Raw genomic sequence first — 25671 nt, forward strand, 5'->3', positions numbered from 1 at the left:
GAGTCTGGGCTGGGTCCCAGGTGCCTTTTATTAACCCTTTTAGGAAGGGAAGAGGGGCTCAGTGAGTTGCACCTTCTCTAAAGGGCCAGAGATCCATTTATAGCTTGCAGACCCCAGCTTTTTCAGCTTAAGCAAAGGTATGTTTAGTGTTTGTCCAGGGGTTGGTTTGGTTCATCGCTAACATTGATGGTGAACATCCCCCAGGTGAATCTGCAGTAGTTTCTTGAAGCAGCCCACTTAAACTGTTGGCTGATTTCCCCTCTCTTCTTTGGTGACACTTTACACATTAGTCTTGGTAGATCTTAGCCAGTGCTTTTGCAGGCTGCCTTTTCATCCTGACTTGTCATAGAGGAAAGGAAGATGAACACACACTTGTCTTAATCCAAAATGGTTGCTGTTAAGTCTGACATACTTATCAGAGGTACCTGTACCATAAGCATCTCTATGAAAGGTCTGAATTCCTAAATTAAAAAGCAGGTAGCTGCTTTAGAATAAAGCAAAACTTTGATTTGTTTATGCCGTCTGACCAGTATCTTACACTTGGAAGTTATTGGCTAAACCAAATCCTTGTCTTTGAAGTACCTGTGTATAGAAATTGTTGCAAAGCCTGGAAGGAGAGAACCTTATGAAAATGTTAATGTGTTAATGACAAGATTCCTCCAGGAGGTAGATACATTTTTTTCTCCACTTGTATTGGAAGAGTGAGACTTGGATTATGAGTAGGTGGTAGTTTTACTAGTGTGTAACAAATGACGCTTATGGGTGGGATTTTAATGCAACAATACCTTGTCCTCTACCGACAGAGTTGACTTGTATTTTTTTTTGAAATCACACACCCACTCTCTGGCTAGTATAGAAAGATTATAAAGCTGCTTCTGGTCTGTGGGCGGTAACCTTTTAATTTCTGAAGAGTTTTCAGCTGCTTACAGAATAGAATGATGATCAGCAGCATAGGAAGGATTCAGATATTAAAAATTCATTAGCACGTGATCTAGATCTATTAAAATTATGAGTATTTATTAAGCTTTGGCATGGTGTGGCTGCTGTGTACCAGGTATAGGAAATGAGATTTCTCAGAGTATTTGCATCTTATGATAAACAGAAGCACAGTCAGCTGACAGTGTTGTGACACCTTACAGTAGTTGAGAGAATCTTTTATGAGCACAAAAAACCTGTACAATTTAATGAAGAAACCCAATAACCTGGACTAATTGATGACCACCATTACTTTAAACTCTTTGCTCCCCTCTACTGGAATATTTCCCCTTTTCTTTTGCCTGTCATATATGTACAAAACCTATAATGGCTGAAGGCTTAAGTTTGAACTCCTCAGAGTGGTATTTATGGATCACTCATTAATTTATCAGTCAAGTATTTGTTGAGCCCTTATTTTGTTCCAGGATTTTTTTCTAGGTAAGTACTGAGCAACAGTGGGGGGCAGAGTCCCTGCCCTCATGGAGCTTTATTCTGTGTGTGTGAGAATGAGGATAGCAAATAAGCCAATAGAGATAATTTCAGGTAATGCTACAAATTAGTGATTAGCAAACTTTTTCTGTAAAAGACCAGAAACTAAATATTTTAGGCTTTATGGGCCATACAGTCTCTGTTGCAGCTACTCAACTGTCTTGTTTTAGTGCAAAAGCAGCCACAGGCAGTACAGTACATGAACGAGTGTGTCTGTGTTCTCATTAAACTTTGGACGTTGAAATTTTAATTTCATACCATTTTCCCGTGTCACAAAACGTTTGAATTCTGCTTTTTGATTTTTTTCAACCATTTAAAAATGTAAAAACCATTCTTAGCTCATAGGCCATACAAAAACATGGGGCAAGCTGGATTTGGCCTGTGATCTGGCCCTTTAAAGAAAAAGTTTGCTGACTCCTAATGTGAACCATGAAGAAAATAAAACAAGCTGATGTGACAAGTGAGTGACTGGTGGGGGTGGTGGGGAGGCCTCAAAGAGGAGAAGATGTTTGAGCTGTGGCCTAAGAGATGGAAGAGCTTTCCTGGCAGATGAAATAGCAAATACAGGCATCTGCTGATGGAAATGAGCTTCTGTGTTTCCCCAGCATTGGGCTTTTCCACATACCATGTCATTCTTGCCTTGGTGTCTTTCTTCATTTTGTTGTTCTCAGCTAGATTGCCCACCTGTCAGGTTTTAAAAGTCTCCCCATTATAGAATCTAAGATTTGGAAGAGATTTTAGCTTCTTACCCAATTGCTCTCTTCTCAAATGTTCTCAGTGATTTTTCAGCCTCTGTTTGAACACCCTTGATGACAGAAAATTCATTACTTTGAGGTAGCCCGTGCCATTTTTAGATAGCTCTGATTGTTGTTAGAATGTTCTTCTTCATGTTGCAGTAGGAGTCAGCCTCTCTACCTCCTTTCCCTGATGCTGCCTTACAGTGCCCATGGAATAAGCCTGAGATGGGGCTGCACCTCATCCACAGGATTTGGCTCTAAAGTCAGTGCTTAAGACAAAAATTACATAAGATGAAAACTGTATTTGAAAATCCCTTAAATTGTTTAAAAAGCGCAGTGTGCATGTTTTTGCATTTATAATTATTTAGTTCTTAAGCATTTTACAGACCGAGAGCCACTAAGCTTGACTGAAGGAAGGAGCAAGAGGGAGAAAATTATGTAGATATGTAGGCCTTCAAAAAAATTTTGCCTTTTAAGAGCTATCAAATGCTTATCAGAGAGTGGGGGATGGTGGGGAATTTTAATGTGTTCCTGCTTTCTTGCAGGATTAATTTTACTGTATTTGTACATTGAGACTGTTAATGTATAAATACAAAACATTAATAAATGTTTATCGATATGTTATGAATATTAAATGAGATAATATGTATGGAAGCACCTGGCACATGGTAAGTGGTCAATAAATGTTTGCAGGATTTGAATCGAAGTTTCTGCTTCATTGGGCTCACATGCACACTGTCCTCTGAAAGTTGTAGAGAAGAACTTGGCCACCTGCTTCCTGTCTTTCCAAATTGGCATTTCCTGTTGTGGCTCTGTAGAGCAGCTGTCACTCTCTTTGTCCTTGAGTGTTGGTCACATTTTACCAGAGGTCAGCTAGTAAGTTAAATGGGCATATGATGTAACTCTGTTAGTTCTGTTACATGACCCTTGAAGTATTTGAACACTGCTCTTATGCCTCTTATTTAAGTCTTCACTTTTCAGGGCTAAATACTTTCATTTCTTTTAGTTTTTCCTTGCTTCTTCACCCTTCTGTTTCTTGTAAGTGTACCAATTTATCATCGTTCTTTTTTACTTTGGTACCCTGAAGTACATTTTAAGGTACAAACTTAAGTTTTACCTCCTTGATGAAGTTTTCCCTTACACTTGTAGACCTTCTCCATATTCCTAAATACTTATATCTGTATTTCTCAATTTAATATTTTCTTACTTTTGTATTTTATACTTCTTTCATGAGCATGTATCTTACCTCACAATGAGACAACAAGCTTCTTGAGGGCCAAGACCATGTATAAATGTTTACAACTTTATAAAAATAAACTTTAAAAATAAATGTTTTAGGGGCTTCCCTGGTGGCGCAGTGGTTGAGAGTCCGCCTGCTGATGCAGGGGACACGGGTTCGTCCCCCGGTCCGGGAGGATCCCACATGCCGCGGAGCGGCTGGGCCCGTGAGCCATGGCCGCTGAGCCTGCGCGTCCGGAGCCTGTGCTCCCCAACGGGAGAGGCCACAACAGTGAGAGGCCCGCGTACCGCAAAAAAAATTAAAAAATAATAAATGTTTTATTTAGAGCAGTGTTAGATTTAGTGAATTATTGTAGAGATAGTACAGAGAGTGCCTGTCTATCCCACACCCGGTTTCCCACACCCAATTATTAACATCTTACATTAGTGTGTTACATATGTCACAATTAATCAATATTGATGCATTGTTACTAAGTCTATACTTTATTCAGAGTTCCACAGTTTTTTCTTTAATGTCCTTTTTTGTGTTCCAGGATCCCATTCAGCATGCCACATTACATTTAATAGTCATGTCTCCTTAGCTTCTCTTGGTTGAGGCAATATATCAGACTTTCCTTGTTTTTAATGACCTTGGCAATTTTGAAGATAACTGATCAGGTATTTTTGTAAAATGTCTTTCAATTGGACATTTGTGTGATGTTTTTCTAATGGTTAGACTGATGTAATATGATTTTGGAAGGAAGACCACAGAGGTAAAGTGCCATTCTCATCACATATCAAGAGTACATATGACTTATCAGTGTTACTGTTAACCTTCATCACTTAACTTGTGCTAGTGTTTGTTTTCTCCACTGTAAAGCTACCCTTTTGTGCCTCCCTTTCTATACTATACTCTGGAAGAAAGTCACTATGCATAGCCCACACTTGGTGAGTGATGAGTTATGCTCTACCTCCTTAAAGGTAGAGTATCTACATAAATATCATTGCTCAAATTGTCCAGCTTTGGCCACTGGGAGCCCTTTCAGTTGGCTCCTGTATCCCTCCCCTTTGTGTGTGAATACTTTCTTTTTGGCAACATAAAATGCTTCAGGCTCATCTTTTATATGTCATTCCTCAGTCGTACAGTCATTTTTCTAAGGAGCTCTAGTTCCTTGTGTTGGAAAATGGTATTTGAAACCAAGATTTGGGTGCTAGATGTGCTGGTTGCTACCAGAGTGTTGTTGCTTCTAGGCAGTCTGAGTGACAGAGCAAGGAGATGGGTGTATATATTAAGCTGTGTATATACACATATCTATAAATATTTCTGTATGTAGCCATTTGTCTATTAAGCTAAACATGAATTCATACTGATATTTCTAACGCTAATTCCTTACCACATGGATCATTGTAACCTCTTCCACTCCACCAGTGAGAAACCTGGCTCCCACCCTCTGGCATCCATTTACTTAATTCTTCAGTTCCAGTATTCATGTGAAGTGGTTTGAGAATTGTTCATCTGTCCCCCTGTGGCAAAATACTTTATCAACTAGAGTACAGTGCTTATGGATAGTTCCTTTTGCCTTTAGACTGATAGACTCCACTTATTTCCATCATTACTTAGGGGTCAGCACCTTATTCCTCCACCCCCAAATGAGGTTGTTTCATATGTGTAATAGATTTAGATTGTTTTATTGCATTCTACATTCCATGCTGAGATCTCTTTATCTCTCAAATGATTGTTTCAAAATTTGCACACATTAAGGTTTATTCTTTGTGCTTTAAAGTTCTATGGGTTTTGACAAACTTTTAATATCTTATATTCAGCATTACAGTGTCATATAGAGTAGTTTCAGTGCTCTAAAAAACTTGTGCCTCACCTATTTAACTCCCCCCTCACCAGCCCCTGACAACCAGTGATCCGTGTACTGTCTCTATTCTTTTCTAGAATGTCAGTATATTAAATTTTTAAAAAGTGTTTTTGAAAGATTTTTATGAACACAGCATTTGGTTAAGTAGTGAGAGATACAGGTACTAAATAACTAACACTTAGAAAATACTTCTTTTTTCCTACTGAGGTAAAATTCACATAACATAAAATTCATCATTTTCACCATTTAAAATGTGTGGTTCAGAGGCTTTTAGTACATTCACAATGTTGTGCAGCCACCACCACCACCACTGTCTAGATCCAGAATATTTTCATCATCCCAAAATGAAACCTCGTATCCGTTAAGCAGTTCCTTTCCTCATCCTCTGGCAATCACTAGTCTGATTTTTGTCCCTATTGGTTTGTCTGTTCTGTACATTTCATTTAAATGAAATCATATAACATATGGCCTTTTGTTTCTGGCTTCTTTTACTTAATTTTTAAAAAATTTATTTATCTTTACTATTTATTTTTTGTTGGCTGCGTTGGGTCTTTGTTCCTGTGCACGGGCTCCTCATGGCGGTGGCTTCTCTTGCTGCAGAGCGCGGGCTCTAGACGCGCGGGCTCTAGAGCGCAGGCTCAGTAGTTGTGGTGCACGGGCTTAGTTGCACCGCGGCATGTGGGATCTTCCCGGACCGGGGATCAAACCCATGTCCCCTGCATTGGCAGACGGATTCTTAACCACTGCGCCAACAGGGAAGCCCTCTTTTACTTAATGTTTTTAAGGTTCATCTATGTTGTAGCATGTTTCAGTACTTAATGTCTTTCTTATGGCTGAATAATAATTCATTGTATGGATAGATCACATTTTGTTGAATCATTCATCAGTGATGGACATTTGCATTGTTTTCACTTTTTGGCAATTATGAATAATGCTGTTATGAACATTCGTGTATAAGTTTTTGTTTGAACATACGTTTTAAATTCTCTTGGGTTTATAACTAATAATATTTCTTTTGATAAATTTTATTTTTATATTAGGAGGACAGTTACCTGTTGGCTTACTTGGAGTAAAGTGCTGAAAGAATGCTACTTTCTCTTGCCATGATATTCATTATGAAATCACATAATTTTCCTTTTGTCTTTACAGAGTAAAGAATGTTGGTCCAGATAGGGTAACAGCAGTAGCTTTCCCCTAGAATTCTGTTAGAGGAATATCCTGAATTATGCTGTGTACCATTTAGTCTTTCTGAGAGTGAGATTCACTCACTGTGAAGTTGGATTATAAGATCTGCCTGTGGTCTCAAGGAATCTGAGTGTATGAATTGTGTTTAACATTTTGTATTCAGAGGGATAGTAGGCAAGATTCCCATTCTGTAGTCTGTTTGGCATCAGTGATTTTACAGAGGTTTTATTCTTACTAACCACATTCCCTCTGAGGTTTGGACTATAATAGAGTGGCATTAAATATTAGTGTTTTCTTTTTCCTATTTCAGCACCCAACCCTGAAGCTTTGTTTTGCTGTTACTGCTTTGACACCTTTGCTTTGATAAATTCATTTTCCTCAAGAAGACTTGGCAAATGTTTTCTTCTTTTGCCAATTTGGGGTAACCTGACCAATTTATTAAAAGCTAATATTGTTTTTCAGACTTCTTGGAAGCAAGGAACATTCTTTGCTGTCTTTGTAGCTTCTAAGTGACTCTGGGGTTCCCTGGAGATGATGGAAAGTAGATAAATTATATATTAACTGCCATCATACTTTATTCCAGGGAACTGTCTGTAGGCAGGCCCTTTAAAAGGGTTTGTGTAATAGAACACTGGACTGGAACCAGGAATATTTTAATTTCACTTCTCTAAGAGACTCACTATTACTGGACAAGTAACTTGTACCTTGGGGTTTCTTTTTATAAAAAAGATAATATTGACTCTGTAATTTACAGAAATGTGTGATGGGAAATGAGTTCGGTTAATCAAGGTACTTTATTTTGGAAGACAGGCATTTTGGAAGATACGTGTATTATGATATGTGTATCTTGTTAGTGTTAACCCTAACCCTTTATTTTAATAATGTAGGTGAATCTGCTATCTCATTGTAATTAAAGCCTTTGTCAAGTACTGTATGTGTATTCTATTTACCATTTCCAGTGCTCTTCATTTTTCTTTGTAGTTATAGACTTCTACCTGGTACATTTTCCTTCTGAAAGACGGACTTCTTTTAACATTTCTTGTGGTGCAGATTTGCTGGCAGTGAATCCTTTCATGGATTTTTGTATGTCTGAAGAAGTCTTTAATTTGCCTTGATTTATAGAGGCTGTTTTCGCTGGATATAGAATTCTTGGCTGGCAGTCTTTTTGTTTGTTTGTTTTTTGTTTCAGTACTTTAGAGATGTTGCTTCACTGTCTTCTGGCCTGCATTCTTTCCAATAAGAAGTTGGCTGTCATTCTTGTCTTTATCCCTGTGTACATAATGTGAGATTGTTTTCTTCTGGCTACCTTTCATTTTTCTTTCAATTTTTAAAAATTCTGGTATAACATAAAATTACCATAACATAAAATTTACCATGTTAATCATCTTAAGTACTGTTCAGTGGTGTTAAGTACATTTATATCATTTTGTGAACATTACAGCCATCTATCTCCAGAATGCTTTTCATCTTGCAGAACTGAAATGCTATACCTATTAAACAATAACTCCCCATTCCCCCCTCCCTCCAGCCCCTGGCAACTGCCAATCTACTTTCTGTCTTTATGATTTTGAGTACTCTTAGTACTTCATATAAGTGGAATCATATAGTATTTGTCCTTTTGTGACTGGCTTGTTTCATTTAGCATAATGTTGTCAAAGTTCATGCATGTTGTAGCATATGTTGGAATTTCCTTCCTTTTTTAAGACCAAATAATATTCCATTGTAGGTATACACCACATTTAGCTTATCCATTCATCTGTTGTTTTCACTTGGGTTGTTTTGTTTGTTTGTTTTGTTTTCACTTGGGTTGTTCTTCGTTTTGTTTTCGCTTGGCTTGTTTTTATGTTTTAGCTATTGTGCTTCATGCTGCTGTGAACAGAGATGTACAGATACCTATTCCAGATCTTGCTTTTAATTCTCTTGAGTTTATACCCAGAAGTGGAATTGCTGGATCATATGGTAATGCTGTGTTTAAATTTTGAAGAATTGCCATACTGTTTTCCATAGCGGCTGTGGAAAGGTGGAATGTTTTATGTTCCCACCAACAGTGCATAAGGGTCCCAGTTTCTCCACATCCTTGCCAACATTGTTATTTTCTGTTTTTGTTTGTTTGGTTTGTTTTGGGATAGTAGCCATCCTAATGAGTATGAGGTGGTATCTCATTGTGGTTTTGATTTGTGTTTTCTTTTTTTTTTTTGCGGTATGCAGGCCTCTCACCGTTGTGGCCTCTCCCGTTGCGGAGCACAGGCTCTGGACGCGCAGGCCCAGCGGCCATGGCTCACGGGCCTCGCCGCTCCACGGCATGTGGGACCTTCCCAGACCTGGGCACGAACCCGTGTCCCCTGCATCGGCAGGCGGACTTTCAACCACTGCGCCACCAGGGAACCCCTGATTTGTGTTTTCTTGATAAGTTATGTTGAGCATCATTCATGTGCTAATTGGCCATTCATATATTTTTGGATAAATGTCTTTTTCAAGTCCTTTGCCCATTTTGAATTGGATTTTTTTTTATGATCATTGATTTGTAGGCGTTCTTTCTATATTCTGGATATTAATTACTTATCAGATATATGATTTTCAAATGTTTTCTCCCATTTTGTATTCCTCTACCTGCTTTTAAGATTTTTTCCTCTGTATCTCTGATTTTAAGCATTTTGACTTTGGTTATTCCTTGTTGGAATTTTCATTTTCTTCATGTTTCTTGTACTTGGTGTTTATTGAGCTTCTTGGCTCTGTGGGTATATGGTCTTCATCAAATTTGGCAAATTTTTGTATATTATTTTTTCAAACTTCCTCCACTCCCATACACACCCAAGATTCTAATTATACGTATATTATTAGGTTCCTTGAGTTTGTCCCATAGGTCACTGATGCTCTGCTCTTTTTCTTCTTCTTGTATTCCAGGTTTCATTTTGGATAGTTGCTGTTGTTATGTCTTTACATTCACTAATCCTTTCTAATGCATTGTCCCTATCTTCTGTTAATGCCATTCAATGTACAGTTGACCCTTGAGCAGTGCAGGAGTTAATCCACATATAATTTATAGTTGGCCCTCTGTATCTAAGGTTCCTGTGCATCCTCGGATTTGACCAGCCATGAACTGCGTAGTACTGTAATATTTACCATCAAAAAATATCCATGTATGAGTGGACCTGTACAGTTGAAATCCATGTTGGTCAAGGGTCAATTGTATTTCATTTCCGCCTTCTATATATTCTATAATTTGTAGTGTGATAGAAATGTGGTGATATGGCAGGTATTAGGAAACACTACCTTAATTTGCCGCCAAAATATAACAAATTCTGTAAGATACCTAACAGGGGTACACAAAATCACCCTATGTGTTAAATTAACTTTGATGTCCCTCAGTTTCCACATTAACTTTGCTTTTCTGTGAGACCTAAATATGTATTTTTTGCATGATTATTCTGTATTTTTTGCTGACATAGACATCTGCATTGGTAGTTCTACAGTATTTGTTTTATAAGGCACTAGAGTGCTTTGGTGTTTTTGGCAATATTATTTGCCTATGTTTGGTTGTATGATATGACCATCATCTTGCAATAAAAAACATGAAATAGATTTCTATATTTTCTTTATTGCTTATTTATTATTAATCAGAGAGCTGGATTGCTGCTGTCATTGATAACCCCAGTCTGACTGGGCTAGGTCACTTGTGTTACCTCCATGTGATCTTCTGATGTTCACTATATCAACCTGAAAAATGTTGCAGAGTAACAACTGGTAATTGTTTGCTAGCCAGACGTTTGCATTCAGTAGTATTTTTTTCTCTTCTAGCTCCTCTGTTCCAACAGGTATTACTCTCTTGAGAGTAATAGACTCTTAAGACTCTCTTCTAGCTCCTCTGTTCCAGCAGGTATTACTCTCTTTACTCGACAGCACTTTATTAAGATGCTGACAGTTGGTGAACAGCTGCTCTTGAGCATAAGATTTAGAAGACAGTCTCCATCTTCCCAGATTAAATTTCTTTTTATATGGATCTTCTACTTCTCTGTCTTTTTATTTATTTATTTATTTATTTTTTGTGGTACCCGGGCCTGTCACTGTTGTGGCCTCTCCCGTTGTGGAGCACAGGCTCCGGACGCACAGGCTCACCGGCCTAGCCGCTCCGCGGCATGTGGGATCTTCCCGGACCAGGGCATGAACCCGTGTCCCCTGCATCGGCAGGTGGACTCTCAACCACTGCGCCACCAGGGAAGCCTTCTCTGTCTTTTTTAAAAATAAATTTTTGGGAAACATTGGATTACAACTGTTGATCCTCATCTATGCAAAGAAAAGAAAGCCATTGTGCTGGGATTTTGAGGAGGTATGTCTTTTTTCTTCTGTTGCAAAATTGCATCACTTAGGCACTCAGCAGTATGACATCATATTATAACGCTGACTCTTTCCTCAGTAGAACTCAGTTCTCATTTATTCCATCTTACTTTCTCCTATTCTTCCTTTTTTCTAGCAGTCATCATAGCTCAGTAATAACTTTATTTTTGTTTGGCTGCGCCGCGAGGCATGCGGGATCTTATTTCCTTGGGATTGAACCTTTGCCCCCTGCAGTGGAAGTACAGAGTCTTACACACTGGACCACCAGGGAAGTCCCAGGAATAACTTTCTTGATGTGCAATATAACAAGCTCATTTCTTTTTTTTTTTGCGGTACGCGGGCCTCTCACTGTTGTGACCTCTCCCGTTGCGGAGCACAGGCTCCGGATGAGCAGGCTCAGCGGCCATGGCTCACGGGCCCAGCCGCTCCGCGGCACGTGGGATCTTCCCGGACTGGGGCATGAACCCGTGTCCCCTGCATCAGCAGGCGGACTCTCAACCACTGCACCACCAGGGAAGCCCCTCATTTCTTATATTCTTGGTGAATGTCATTGGACTCTGGGTTAACCTTATAAAGTAACAGGAAGAAGCAGTCCGAATCCTTATTCCTCAACTTGAGGTTGTGACTTTAATGAGTTTGTTTGCTCCCATTCTGCATAGGCACTGGGTGGTTTGGGAAAGCTCACTGTCTTCAGCATAATATATGGCTATATGATTTTATAGTCTCGTTCAGTATCATTTGCAAGAGGAGGTGTGATATTGTAGAGTTTTGGACTAAATATTGAGAGACTTCAGTCCCAGTTTTGACATTATTATGGCCATACTTTGAGAGTTAAAGAGTGTTTGTTTTCTCATCTCTAAAATGTGTTATCGGTGCTTGCTTTACACAAACCTTATTGGATTGTTGAGAATCAGATGAAAAAATTTGGAAGACTGTTTTATCAATATAAAGGATTGTTATTGCATTGAGAGAGCTGTAGGCATATCTGTTTTATTTTCACTCAGAGACTCAGGTTTTATTTCTGCAAACTTTTTGATGGTACAGCCCAGTCATGAATCAGATTTTTTTTTAATTTCTTTTTTTTTACATCTTTATTGGAGTATAATTGCTTTACAGTGGTGTGTTTCTTCTTTATAACAAAGTGAATCAGTTATACATATGTTCCCATATCTCTTCCCTCTTGCGTCTCCCTCCCTCCCACCCTCCCGATCCCACCCCTCTAGGTGGTCACAAAGCACCGAGCTGATCTCCCTGTGCTATGCGGCTGCTTCCCACTAGCTATCTACCTTACGTTTGGTAGTGTATATATGTCCATGCCACTCTCTCGCGTTGTCGCAGCTTACCCTTCCCCCTCCCCATATCCTCAAGTCCATTCTCTAGTAGGTCTGTGTCTTTATTCCTGTTTTACCCCTAGGTTCTTCATGACATATTTTTTTCCCTAAATTCCATATATATGTGTTAACATATGGTATTTGTTTTTCTCTTTCTGACTTACTTCACTCTGTATAACAGACTCTAGGTCCATCCACCTCATTACAAATAGCTCAATTTCGTTTCTTTTTATGGCTGAGTAATATTCCATGTATATATGTGCCACAACTTCTTTATCCATTCATCCGATAATGGACACTTAGGTTGTATGAATCAGATTTTTAAATCTCCATTTTTAATCATGGTTGGACATTAGTGTTTATAGTGCCTAATTATATAGTAGGTGCTCATTATATTATAAAAAGTGGATCTGTGTAATGTAATGCTGAGAAAATGTTGGTTTGTATGGTAAGGAACCATTTTACAAGATCTTTTGGGTAGTGTTTTGAAGAGAGACCTCATTTGTTTATTTTATGTCTTAAAAATATTTATTGAGTGCTTACTGTGTTCTAGGCACTGGGGAAGAAAACTGACAAAAATCTCTGCCTTTATAGAGCTTATTTTATATGTTATATGGGGAGATAGAATAAACAAAATAAATAAGTAAAAATATAGTTTTTTTAACCTATGATGACAAGTTCTGATGAGAAAAGTAAAAATGGGAAAGAGGAATAGGGCTTATTGAGGGGAGGGATTTAGTGGTCACAGACAACCTTACAGAGAAGGTCACATTTGAGTCAAGTCTTGAAAGAGGTGAGAGAGAAATGCAGAAATATGAGAAGAGCATTCCAGGCATAGCAAATGGCAAGTGTAAAGGTCCTGAGACACAAGCTTGCATGAGGAATGGCAAGGGTTGGGGAGGGTAGGTTCTTATCTTATGGTGCCTTATGGAAGTGCTTTTCAAACTTTAATGTGCACATAAATTACCTAGGGTGTTCTTGTTAAACTTCAGATTCTGATTTTTTAGGTCTGAGGTGGGGCCCATTTCTAAGCTTCCAGTTGTTGCTGGTCCTGTTGGTCCTTCTAAGACTTTAGCTTTTTTTTTTTTTAATAACTTTATTTATTTATTTATTTATGGCTGCGTTGGGTCTTCATTGCTGCGCACAGGCTTTCTCTAGTTGCGGCGAGTGGGGGCTGCTTTTCTTTGCGGTGCATGGGCTTCTCATTGCAGTGGCTTCTCTTGTTGCAGAGCACAGGCTCTAGGCGCACGGGCTTCAGTAATTGTGGCTTGCAGACTCTAGAGCGCAGGCTCAGTAGTTGTGGCATACGGGCTTAGTTGCTCCACGGCATGTGGGATCTTCCCGGAACAGGGGTCAAACCTGTGTCCCCTGCATTGGCAGGTGGATTCTTAACCACTGCACCACCAGGGGAGCCCAAGACTTTAGCTTTATGTTGAGTGAAGTAAGCCTTTGGAGGATTTTGGGCGGTGGTATGACATGATCTGACTTCCATTTTGACATTGTCACTACTCTGGCCCGTTTTTTTTTTTAAGTAAAGTGTATTTTTTCTTTAAATTTTATTTATTCATTTTTGGCTGTGTTAGGTCTTCGTTGCCATGCGCTGGCTTTCTCTAGTTGGCGGCGAGTGGGGGCTGCTCTTTGTTGCAGTGCGCGGGCTTCTCATTGCGGTGGCTTCTTTCGTTGTGGAGCACAGGCTCTAGGTGCGCGGGCTCAGTAGTTGTGGTGCACAGGCTTAGTTGCTCCGCGGCACGTGGGATCTTCCCGGACCAGGGATCGAACCCGTGTTCCCTGCATTAGCAGGCAGATTCTGAAACACTGTGCCACCAGGGAAGCCCCTGACCCGCTTTTTAAATTCTTCTTTTTTCTTGCATAATGTAAGTCTAAAAGCAATTTTAATTTTTTTATTTCAAACATTTTTTGAATAGAAATACTCAAATGTTGCAACAATTTAGGAATGAAAAAAAATGTCCCTTTAATCTCTGATGGCCAACCCCCAGTTCTTCTCCTTAGAAGCGACCATTTATTTTTTTACCAGTTTTTTGTATATCCTTCCAGAGATATTTTACATGCATGTTTGTATATGTATTTATTTATATCTCACCTTTTAAAAATTCACATGGAGCCCTACTATTCCAACAGTTCCATTTTTGTGTGCAGAGCTTTTTTCTCATAAAATATATCACTACTTAAAAACTTGTCATTTTTTTTAACAGCTGCATAGTGTTCCATGTCATGTATTTACTATAATTTTATTTCTTTCGGTTTCCCATGTGCCCAACATTAAGACAACCAGGACTAGTCTGAGACCACTAGCAAGTCTTGGCCCCAAATCTGCTACTTCATTTCCACAAGTATTTAAGCTCCATTAGTTTCCGTGGATAGACATGAAGTGTATCATTTAGGATACATTCAGTTGTAAAAGTAACGGAATATCTAACACTGACTTAAACAGTAAAAAGTTTAAATTGTCTGATATAAACAGAAGTAAGGAGATAGGTGGCTCAGGGCTAGTTCAATAGTTTGGTAATACTTAGGACCAACATTTTTCCAGTCATTAACTCAGCTAATCCTCAGTAGGTTGGCTTTTCCATTTTCCCGTGTAGCCTCATGGTGGTTGGATGGCCACCTCAGCTCTAAGCAGTACAACTAGCTGCAGTTAAAGAAAGGGAATGGAGGACAAAATATTTTTCTCCTGGGAAGACTGTCATTTTATTTTATTTATTAATTTTTTATACTTATTTATTTATTTTTGGCTGTGTTGGGTCTTTGTTGCTGCACTCAGGCTTTCTCTAGGTGCGGCAAGAAGGGGCTACTCTTTGTTGTGGTGTGCAGGCTTCTCATTGCAGTGGCATCTCTTGTTGCAGAGCACGGGCTCTAGGTGTGCGGGCTTCAGTAGTTGCAGCACGCAGCCTCAGTAGTTGTGGGTCGCGGGCTCTAGAGCGCAGGCTCAGTAGTTGTGGTGCACGGGCTTAGTTGCTCTGCGGCATGTGGGATCCTCCCGGACCAGGGCTCAAACCCGTGTCCCCTGCGTTGGCAGGCGGATTCTTAACCACTGCACCACCAGGGGAGTCCAAGACTGTCATTTTAAATGGGAAGGAAATAATTCCCAGAAGTCTCTTAAACAGTGTTTCATGAATTTTAGTGTGTGTAAGACTTACCTAGGGAGCTTGTTAAAATATGAATTCCTGGGATCCACTGACAGAGATTCTGAAATCTATAGGTTTAGAGTGGGGCCTGAGAATTTGTATTTCTAATGAGGTCCCATGTGATGCTGATGCTGTGGATCAGCAAACCACAGTTTGAGTAGCACTGCTGTGTACGCCATCTTCTTACATTTCAGTGAGGGTCATGTTGCTGCCCCTGACCTCCAGCGTGTTTTGGAAAGTGATTATCTGGCAAAGAGAATGTGATAGCCATAGTTGGCTTCAGCCAATTAGGAGTCATCTTTTGGGGTTGGGCAAATAACCACCCTGAACAAAATTTGAGTTCTGATTAAGGAGGTAGAAGGGAAAAATGGATGTTGGGTGGACCACTAACAGTGTCTAGCACTTTTTCTATTACAAATAATGCTGTGCTGAATATCCATGTTCCATAGAAAAGATAGGTGTAATTAAATTTTTAATAGATATTTCCACATCGTACTCTAAAGAGTTGGAATCAGTTTACATTCCCATCAGCAATCTATAAGAGTGCTTGTTTCCCCACACTGCTTACAAATTAGATGTGTTATCAATATCAGACATTTTGATCTTACCACTCAGGTAAAAAGTGGTATCACATTATATTGATAGATTTAATTTACATTGCCCTTTTTGAGGGGAGAGGTTGAAGATCTCTTCATCTATATAATAATCATTTGTATTTCCTTTTCTGTGAACTGGCTGTTCATGTTAGACTTCGGTTCTTTTTTCTTTTTTAAAAAATATTTATTTATTTATTTATTTATTTTGGCTGTGCTGGGTCTTAGTTGCGGCAAGCGGGATCTTAGTTGCAGCATGCGATCTCTTTAGTTGCGGCATGCATGTGGGATCTACTTCCCCAGCCAGGGATCAAACCCAGACCTCCTGCATTGAGAACGCGGAGTCTTATGCCCTGGGCCACCAGGGAAGTCCCGGTTCTTTTTTCATTGATTTTTTTTCCCTTATGAATTTGTAGGAGCCATTTTTGGTAATGAAATCAGCCTATTACTATGTATTGCAAATATCTTTTCCTGGTTTGTCTTTTAAACTTAATTTGCTTATTAATTTTGTTACAAAGCACAGTGATTACACAGGATTGTAAGTTCTGCTTTTGCCAACCTATATGGATTTGGATTTGAATATAGTGCTATAACATGCATGCTTACCAAAAATTTTGTAAATGATGCTAAAACTCTGAGGGTATCTAATACGTTGCATCAAAGAAAATCAAGGTGATCTAAGCAAGATGCAGTATGAAGGTGGCAAGATAGGTGTGATAGAAATCGAAGGTCCTACTCTTTAACAGAAATGATCTGGTCCCAAATAGTTTGTTTTTCATTTGAAAGCCACCATAATCTATAAAGTAGTTGTATGCTGTAGCTGTGAAAAGAGGCTAACATTGATGAACATTTATAGATGTAGTGTTAGATTAAAAGAAGTAATAGTCCCTTTGTTCTTGTACTGTCAGATTATGTCTTGAGTATTGTGTCCACCTATGGATTCTACACTTCAGTGGGACAATGATAATCTAAATTGTCCAGATTAAAGTGAACAGAATACTACTGAGAGCTCTAGCTACCTTTATCTAGTGAAGAACAGTGGAAGAGTCAGGAGCTATTTTGCTGTAGAAGATAACACTTGGAAACTTAACTATCTAGATATATTTGTAGAGTTTTAAGCAAGAGGGAACAGACTTCTCTTCTGTATTGCTCCAGAGGACAGACATCAGGTAGAAGCTACATCAGTGGAGGTGAATTTCATCCTGCTGTGGGGAAGACCTTTCAAACATAAGATCTGTCCAACAATGGAATAGCTAAATTATGAGGTCTCTGTCATTAGACATATTCAGATGTAGGCTGGATGCTTGTCTTCTGGAGATAATATGAGAGGAGTTCCTGCAAGAGTTTGGACTGCATGGTTTTTCTCATCCCTCAGAGCTCTTAAGATTTTCTAATTTCAAATGGTCTCTTTCCTTAGTGCTAATATCGGTAATGATGAGAAAGTAATAAAAAGTCTTACTAACTTAGTTCCCTAATAAGGGGAAGAAAAGAAAAAATGAAATGTTTGCCAACCAGCAAGAGAGTACAGTTTAAAAAGGCAGTTTTTTAAAAAGTGTGTAAAGTAGAATACTAGATCTGTACATGGAATTTCATTTTTACTTTATAATTATTTTTTCAACAGAGCATCTCTTAAGACTAGTCTTTCAAGGGCATAATTTGGGACATGTTATCCTCAAGGATTGTTAGAGAGTTTATAATTTTACTCTGCGTAATAAAAAGTAAAGGCTGCTATAGTGTAGAAGAAGGCAGGGATGTGTGTGTTAAAACTAGATTTCGTCCCCATCTCTGCCACTTGCTGTGTACAGTGTGAAATTTAACGATGTGATTTAATTTTCTTATCTGCTTTTGGGGCCCATGTCTACCTTTCAGAATTGCATACACTGGAAATAATTTATCCTAAGTTTAATGCCTGGTACAAAGCACATAGATGGCATAAAATTACTGCTAATTATTATTAGTAGCAACTATTCTGACAACATTCCTTAAATTTGTGGGTTTTCTGTTCATGTGTGTGCAGCAAGGTAAGCTGGGAGATTATATCAACAAATCCAGTTGTATCTTCAAGCTTTACAAATATAGACTAGGAATTAACTACTTTTGTGTGGGTTTTTCCATACCACAACCATTTGTTCAATTCTGTGACACCAACTGAGTGTCCAGCTATTCAATTCTGACCCTGTCTACCTGGAGTTAGTGTCAGATCCATAAGTTAAAAGTCTCAGTTCCATAAGACTGCCCCCAATGTAGACACTAGTTGTAAGCCCTGGGCCACCTGTACTCCTTTCTGACTTTGCTGCAAATTCTAGGGTTCCCATGACCCCCTCCTCAGGTTCAATAATTTGCTGGGATGACTCACAAAACTCAGAAAAACCACTTCACTTACATTTACAGGTTTATTATAAAGGATACAACTCAGAAACAGCCAAATATAAGAGATGTATAGGGCCGGTATGGGGAGCTTCCGTGCCCTCTGAAGGTGCATCACCCTCCCAGTTCCTTGATGTGTTCACCCATCCACAAGCTCCCTGAACCCCATTGTTTAGGGGGTCTTGTGGAGTTTCCATCACCTGGGAATGATTGATTAAATCATTGGCATTGGTGGCTAACTCAGTGTCCAGTCTCTCCCTTCCACAGATTGGGGTCAGGGTCTGAAAGTTCCAAACCTGTAATCACAGGGATAGTTCCTGTGGCAACCGGCTTCTATCTGGAAGCTATCTAGGGTTCCCACCAAGAGTCGTCTTGTTAGCATAAACTCAGGTATGGTTGAAAGAGACTTGTTTTGAATAACAAAAGACACTGCTGTAACTCAGGAAATTCCAAGAGTTTCAGGAGCTCTGTGTCAGGAACTGGAGACAAAGACCAAATATGTATTTCTTATCATAGTACGATTTCAATCGTAGTACGATTACGTAAAACTAGATTTTGTTTTTAGAGTAGAAGGCTGAGTTTCAGAACATCAGTATTGAATTACCTCTAGGTCACTGATATGTTTCTTTATTGGGCCATGGAGCCACCGTTTTGATTCTTGGTAATATAAATAACATTTGTTTTGAGATCCTTAGATGAAAGGTGCCATTGAAACAGCTAAATGTCATTTTCCGGAGGGTCTTTATCAAATTCCAGTATCAGTTCTTTTTCTGCCTAGACTTTTGTCCTCAGATGGCTGTACTCTAATCCTGTGACAGAGCTAATTCTTTAGTGTGATAAAAACAGATCATTTTTCTGACAGGAATAAGGCTCATTTTTCTTAGACTGTTGGGTCATGAAATTTGGGTAGAGATGTCTTTTGATGGTTTTAATCTTTTTAGTGGTAAACAGCATGTGAACTTTCATAGCCAGGAAGGAAGGGTAAATTGTTTGAGTTCCAAATTCGTTCCTACTTTAAAGGTTTTTTTCCCCTCTGTCTGCTTATTTTAATATGCTTGGCCTTGTCCTCATAGAGAAATTTACTTAGAGAGAATGTAACCCTTAAATGTTTTTGAACGTCTCCAGGAGGTATCTTGATATACAGTAGTGGGCAGTGGTCTAACACAGTGCCTAGCAGAGTTCGCCACAGGTATTAGGCACTCAATATACACCTGTTGCTCTTCCAGGAGTTAGAAGCCTCAGTTCTACCTTTGCTACCAACTACCTGTGTAAACTAAGTAGAATATCATTTTTTATCTTTAAAATCATTAGAATCCTTTCTAGCTCTGATTCTGCGACTCAGTTTATTCTTAACCTTATTTTTAAAAATTTAGTTTCAGTATGGCCTTGAAGTCAGTTTCTTGAAAACAGGCAAACACAGAATTACCAGATAGGCTGAACTGGGAAGTGTTGTGAAATTACACACCCTCTGTGGTTTCACGTATTTGCTTGGCCACATGTTCTTTCTTTAGTAGAGTTACCTTAGATTTTCTACTCATACTCAGTTGGGACTAGGTATTTATCAATAACTAGATTTTTTTTAGCACCTATCCAAAGAGGATGGAATGGGAGCTTCGTAAAATGACTGATCATTTTTCCAGTCATATAGAACCCTAAATGGTGCTGTGTGCAGTGTTGTTCGGGTTCAGATGAATACTATTTAAGCTTTTTTATTATTTTTTTATTTTTTAAATTGTTTTCTTAAGGTAGGTTTAGAAAAATCTAGCCAGTTGACCAAACTTTTTAAAGAATTGTAGACATTTTTCCCATGTTTAAATATGTCATGTTTTGGACAATGGATATAAGTGTACTGAAGAAGTGTAGTATTATGATTGTCAGATTTCTAGTTTGATTTTATTGAGAGTTTGCTTAATTTCTTTTTTTATATATAGCAAGTTCTTATTAGTCATCAGTTTTATACACATCAGTGTATACATGTCAATCCCAATCGCCCAATTCATCACACCCCCACCCCCACCCCCGTGCCGCTTTCCCCACTGGGTGTCCATACGTTTGTTCTCTACATCTGTGTCTCAATTTCTGCCCTGCAAACTGGTTCACCTGTACCATTTTTCTAGGTTCCACACATATGCGTTAATATACAATATTTGTTTTTCTCTTTCTATCTTACTTCACTCAGTATGACAGTCTCTAGATCCATCCACATCTCAACAAATGACCCAGTTGCATTCCTTTTTATGGCTGTGTAATATTCCATTGTATATCTTTACCACATCTTCTTTATCCATTCGTCTGTTGATGGGCATTTAGGTTGCTTCCATGACCTGGCTATTGTAAATAGTGCTGCAGTGAACATTGGGGTGCATGTGTCTTTTTGAATTATGGTTTTCTCTGGGTATATGCCCAGTAGTGGGATTGCTGGATCATATGGTAATTCTATTTTTAGTTTTTTAAGGAACCTCCATACTGTTCTCCATAGTGGCTGTATCAATTTACATTCCCACCAACAGTGCAAGAGGGTTCCCTTTTCTCCACACCCTCTCAAGCATTTGTCATTTGTAGATTTTCTGATGATGCCCATTCTGAGTGGTGTGAGGTGATACCTCATTGTAGTTTTGATTTGCATTTCTCTAATAATTAGTGATGTTGAGCAGCTTTTCTTGTGCTTCTTGGCCATCTGTATGTCTTCTTTGGAGAAATGTCTGTTTAGGTCTTCCGCCCATTTTTGGATTGGGTTGTTTGTTTTTTTAATATTGAGCTGTGTGAGCTGTTTATATATTTTGGAGATTAATCCTTTGTCCGTTGATTCATTTGCAAATATTTTCTCCCATTCTGAAAGTTGTCTTTTCGTCTTGTTTATAGTTTCCTTTGCTGTGCAAAAGCTTTGAAGTTTCATTAGGTCCCATTTGTTTATTTTTGTTTTATTTTCCATTACTCTAGGAGGTGGATCAAAAAAGATCTTGCTGTGATTTATGTCAGAGTGTTCTTCCAGTGTTTTCCTCTAAGAGTTTTATAGTGTCCGGTCTTACATTTAGGTCTCTAATCCATTTTGAGTTTATTTTTGTGTATGGTGTTAGGGCATGTTCTAATTTCATTCTTTTACATGTAGCTGTCCAGTTTTCCCAGCACCACTTATTGAAGAGACTGTCTTTTCTCCATTGTATATCCTTGCCTCCTTTGTCATAGATTAGTTGACCATAGGTGCGTGGGCTTATCTCTGGGCTTTCTATCTTGTTCCAATGATCTATGTTTCTGTTTTTGTGCCAGTACCATATTGTCTTGATTACCGTAGGTTTATACTATAGTCTGAAATCAGGGAGTCTGATTCCTCCAGCTCTGTTTATTTCCCTCAAGACAGCTTTGGCTATTCAGGGTCTCTTGTGTCTCCATACAAATTTTAAGATTTTTTGTTCTAGTTCCGTAAAAAATGCCATTGGTGATTTGCTAGGGATTGCATTGAATCTGTAGATTGCTTTGGGTAGTATAGTCATTTTCACAATATTGATTCTTCCAATCCAAGAACGTGGTATATCTCTCCATCTGTTGGTATCATCTTTAATTTCTTTCATCAGTGTCTTATAGTTTTCTGCATAGAGGTCTTTTGTCTCCCTAGGTAGGTTTATCCCTAGGTATTTTATTCTTTTTGTTGCAGTGGTAATTGGGAGTGTTTCCTTAATTTCTCTTACAGATTTTTCATCATTAGTGTATAGGAATGCAAGAAATTTCTGTGCATTAATTTTGTATCCTGCAACTTTACCAAATTCATTGATTAGCTCTAGTAGTTTTCAGGGACATCTTTAGGATTATCTATGTATAGTATCATGTCATCTGCAAACAGTGACAGTTTTACTTTTTCTTTTCCAATTTGTATTCCTCTTATTTCTTCTTCTTCTCTGATTGCCGTGGCTAGGACTTCCAAAACTATGTTGAATAATAGTGGCGAGAGTGGACATCCTTGTCTTGTTCCTGATCTTAGAGGAAATGCTTTCAGTTTTTCACCATTGAGAATGATGTTTGCTGTGGGTTTGTCATATATTGCTTTTATTATGTTGAGGTAGGTTCCTTCTATGCCCACTTCCTGGAGAGTTTTTATCACAAATGGGTGTTGAATTTTGTCAAAAGCTTTTTCTGCATCTATTGAGATGATCATATGCTTTTTCTTTTTCAGTTTGTTAATATGGTGTATCACATTGATTGATTTGCATATATTGAAGAATCCTTGCATCCCTGGGATAAATCCCACTTGGTCATGGTGTATGATCCTTTTAATGTGTTGTTGGATTCTGTTTGCTAGTATTTTGTTGAGGATTTTTGCATCTGTATTCATCAGTGATATTGGTCTGTAATTTTCTTTTTTTTGTAGTATCTTTCCCTGGTTTTGGTATCAGGGTGATGGTGGCCTCATATAATGAGTTTGGGAGTGTTCCTTCCTCAGCCATTTTTTGGAAGAGTTTGAGAAGGATGGCTGTTAGCCCTTCTCTAAATGTTTGATACTGTGAAGCCATCTGGTCCTGACTTTTGTTTGTTGGAAAATTTTTAATCACAGTTTCAATTTTATTACTTGTGATTGGTCTGTTCATATTTCGTATTTCTTCCTGGTTCAGTCTTGGAATGTTATACCCTCCTAAGAATTTTTCCATTTCTTCCAGGTTGTCCATTTTATTGGCATAGAGTTGCTGTAGTAGTCTCTTAGGATGCTTTTTATTTCTGCTGTGTGTTGTAACTTCTCCTTTTTCGTTTCTAGTTTTATTGATTTGAGTCCTCTCCCTCTTTTTCTTGATGAGTCTGGCTAATGGTTTATCAATTTTGTTTATCTTCTCCAAGAACCAGCTTTTAGTTTTATTGATCTTTGCTATTGTTTTCTTTGTTTCAATTTCATTTATTTCTGCTCTGATCTTTATGATTTCTTTCCTTCTGCTAACTTTGGGTTTTGTTCTTTCTCTAGTTCCTTTAGGTGTAAGTTTAGATTGTTCATTTGAGATTTTTCTTGTTTCTTGAGGTAGGCTCGTATAGCTGTAAGCTTCCCTCTTAGAAGTACTTTCGCTGCATCCCATAGGTTTTGGATCATCGTGTTTTCATTGTCATTTGTCTCTAGGTATTTTTTGATTTCCTCTTTGATTTCTTCAGTGATCTCTTGGTTATGTAGTAACGTGTTGTTTAGCCACCATGTGTTTGTGTTTTTTACGTTTTTTTTCCCTGTGATTCATTTCTAATCTCATAGCGTTGTGGTCAGAAAAGATGCTTGATATGATTTCAGTTTTCTTAAATTTACTGAGGCTTGATTTGTGACCCAAGATGTGACCGATCCTGGAGAATGTTCCGTGCGCACTTGAGAAGAAAGTGTAATCTGCTGTTTTTGGATGGAATGTCCTATAAATATCAATTAAATCTGTCTGTTCTGTTGTGAGCTTCTGTTTCCTTATTTCTTTTCATTTTGGATGATCTGTCCATTGGTGTAAGTAAGGTGTTAAAGCCTCCCACTTATTATTGTGTTACTGTCGATTTTCTCTTTTATAGCTGTTAGCAGTTGCCTTATGTATTGAGGTGCTCCTATGTTGGGTGCATATATATTTATAATTGTTATATCTTCTTCTTGGATTGATCCCCTGATTACTATGTAGTGTCCTTCCTTGTCTCTTGTAACATTCTTTATTTTAAAGTCTGTTTTATCTGATATGAGTATTGCTACTCCAGCTTTCTTTTGATTTCCATTTGCATGAAATATCTTTTTCCATCCCCTCACTTTCAGTCTGTATGTGTCCCTAGGTCTGAAGTGGGTCTCTTGTAGACAGCATATAGATGGGTCTTGTTTTTTTTTTGTGTGTGTGTGTGTGTGTGGTACGCGGGCCTCTCACTGTTGTGGCGTCTCCCGTTGCGGAGCACACGCTCCAGACGCGCGGCCATGGCTCACGGGCCCAGCCGCTCTGCGACATGTAGGATCTTCCCGGACCGGGGCCTGAACCCGTGTCCCCTGCATCGGCAGGTGGACTCTCAACCACTGCGCCACCAGGGAAGCCCCAGGTCTTGTTTTTGTATCCATTCAGCAAGCCTGTGTCTTTTGGTTGGAGCATTTAATCCAATCACGTTTAGGGTAATTATCGATATGTATATTCCTATGACCATTTTCTTAATTGTTTTGGGTTTGTTTTTGTAGGTCCTTTTCTTCTCTTGTGTTTCCCACTTAGAGGAGTTCCTTTAGCATTTGTTGTACAGCTGGTTTGGTGGTGCTGAATTCTCTTAGCTTTTGCTTGTCTGTAAAGCTTTTGATTTCTCCATCGAATCTGAATGAGATCCTTGCTGGGTAGAGGAATCTTGGTTGTAGATTCTTCCCTTTCATCACTTTAAGTGTATCATGCCACTCGCTTCTGGCATGTAGAGTTTCTGCTGAGAAATCAGCTGTTAAGCATATGGGAGTTCCCTTGTATGTTATTTGTCGTTTTTCCCTTGCTGTTTTTAATAATATTTCTTTGTCTTTAATTTTTGCCAGTATGATTACTGTGTGTCTCGGCATGTTTCTCCTTGGGTTTATGCTGTATGGGACTCTCTGTGATACTGGCCTCGGGTGGCTATATCCTTTCCCATATTAGGGAAGTTTTCGACTATAATCTCTTCACATATTTTCTCTGGTCCTTTCTCTCTCTTCTCCTTCTGGGACCCCTAGAATGCGAATGTTGTGTTTAATGTTGTCCCAGAGGTCTCTTAGGCTGTCTTAATTTCTTTTCTTTCTTTTTTCTTTATTCTGTTCCACAGCAGTGAATTCCACCATTCTGTCTTCCAGGCCACCTCTCCATTCTTCTGCCTCAATTATTCTGCTATTGATTCCTTCTAGTGTTCTTTTCATTTCAGTGATTGTATTGTTCATCTCTGTTTGTTCTTTAATTCTTCTAAGTCTTTGTTGAACATTTCTTGCATCTTCTCGATCTTTGCCTCCATTCTTTTTCTGAGGTCCTGGATCATCTTCACTATCATTATTCTGAATTCTTTTTCTGGGAGGTTGCCTATCTCCACTTCATTTATTTGTTTTTCTGTGGTTTATCTTGTTCCTTCATCTGGTACATAAACCTCTGCCTTTTCATCTTGTCTATCTTTCTGTGAATGTGGTTTTTGTTCACAGGCTGCAGGATTGTAGTTCTTCTTGCTTCTGCTGTCTGCCCTCTGCTGCTTAATTTCTTTATGTACCTAGAGAATTTGCATTGCTCTTTCAAGTATTCTGAAATAAGAATTGCCTTTTTCTCTTTTATTTTGCAGAAATAACTGTTTCTTTTACTGTGGTTTGGTAATTAGGCTTTTCTTTCTTGTGGTCCTAAAATGAGATGATGGACTTGGCCATTTGAAAAGTAAACTAGAAGGCGGAGGGAAGAAAGAAATAGGTGAGGGAGATTAAGAGGTACAAAGTTCCAGTTGCAAAACAAATGAGTCTTGGGTGT

The 25671-nt window shown here is 38.7% G+C and overlaps 1 protein-coding gene across 2 annotated transcripts in view; it reads left to right on the forward strand.

The window, feature by feature from the left end:
* Nucleotides 1-25671, forward strand: part of TMCC1 (transmembrane and coiled-coil domain family 1) — a 220593-nt gene that overhangs the window by 693 nt on the left and 194229 nt on the right. The gene's annotated exons all lie outside the window — the stretch shown is intronic.

The sequence above is a fragment of the Globicephala melas genome, chromosome 11 (assembly GCF_963455315.2).
Source record: "Globicephala melas chromosome 11, mGloMel1.2, whole genome shotgun sequence".
Lineage (NCBI taxonomy): Eukaryota > Metazoa > Chordata > Mammalia > Artiodactyla > Delphinidae > Globicephala > Globicephala melas.